At 45.6% G+C, this 1,302-nt stretch overlaps 1 pseudogene; it reads left to right on the plus strand.

The window, feature by feature from the left end:
• Positions 1 to 1,302, plus strand: part of LOC101574043 — a 4,928-nt pseudogene continuing 3,626 nt past the window's right edge.

Here is a 1,302-nt window from a genome sequence, read left to right on the forward strand (position 1 = left end):
ATGAGCCTGGAGAATGTTTTTGTGTTAGAAAACAAAGAATTCATCCAAGACCTAGAGTCATATGATGACATGCAGTCAGCTGGACAGGAATTCCCTGTAAGACAGAGGAGAAGGGCCTACCTCCTTTCTTCCTGCCCCAGCTGGGGTAGAGGCACAGTGTGACACAGCCTGTGGCCAGCATAATTCTCCCCTTTTCTCCCCTGGGCTGCCCCTTGTGCCCCAATGGATGGGAAGTTGGTTTCCGACTTCTCCCTAGCTATCAAGTTGCCATTCTCCCCTCCAACCTGAGCGCAGCTCGGGGCTGTGTGGGGCCCCTTCTTCCCCAACTTCTGCCACTGAATTCTGTACTGTTGCCTGTTTTAGAATAAACAGAGCATCCAGGAGTAGCCTAGATCAGGAACAGAAGGATCAAGATCCCCTGTCAGTAAACTGAACATTCCCAAAAAGCCTTCCAGAAAATTCCCTGGTGTCAGCCCTCATTTTCACTGACATAGACCTACGAGTTGTGATCTAGATGGCACTTTCCAGGCATTCCTATGATTTTTCACTTTGATATTCCTATAAATCTACTCATGAGTTATTACTTGGGTAGTATGGCCTGAAAAAGCCCTGCAACTCTACTGCAGACTTTTATTCCAAGACTTAACACCTGGCAGAGTGAACCTACAGTGCCCAGCACAGGCTGGCATTGATGAGGGCTGGCAGTGACAGTAACTGGCTGTTGGCCATGTCAACTGTTGTCATCTGATGGTGACAGTGCTATTTCATGATTCCCATCTGAATTGAGCAAAAGAATCCTGGGCTGATTGGAGACACCCTGACCAAGGAAGGGACAATCGGAGCACCAAAAATTATATATAGAGTCATATGATGACATGCAGTCAGCTGGACAGGAATTCCCTGTGAAACAGAGAAGAAGGGCCTAACTCCTTTCTTCCTGCCCCAGCAGGAAGTAGAGGCACAGTATGACACAGCCTGTGGCATTATATATAATTTCATTATATATAAAAATAGCTCAAATAATACCCACAGCATCATGATCATACTTGGTCATCTTTGCCAAGGCACTAAGTCACTATTCTGAAATTTTCTAAAGTATCTGTCATGTTACTCCTAGTATTTGTATTTCAGAGTTGCCCAACACATGGTATGATATGATATTCTCTCTTTCCATAATAGTTTTCAGTTCATAAATGAAGAAGTAATGTTGGGGGGCTGGAGAGATGGCTCAGTGGTCTAAAGCACCTACTTGAAACAAGCTTGGCAAAGCACAGGGACCGCGGTTCGATCCCCAGCACCACA

This window comes from Octodon degus, unplaced genomic scaffold (assembly GCF_000260255.1).
Source record: "Octodon degus isolate 3935 unplaced genomic scaffold, OctDeg1.0 scaffold00119, whole genome shotgun sequence".
NCBI classification, from domain to species: Eukaryota; Metazoa; Chordata; class Mammalia; order Rodentia; family Octodontidae; genus Octodon; species Octodon degus.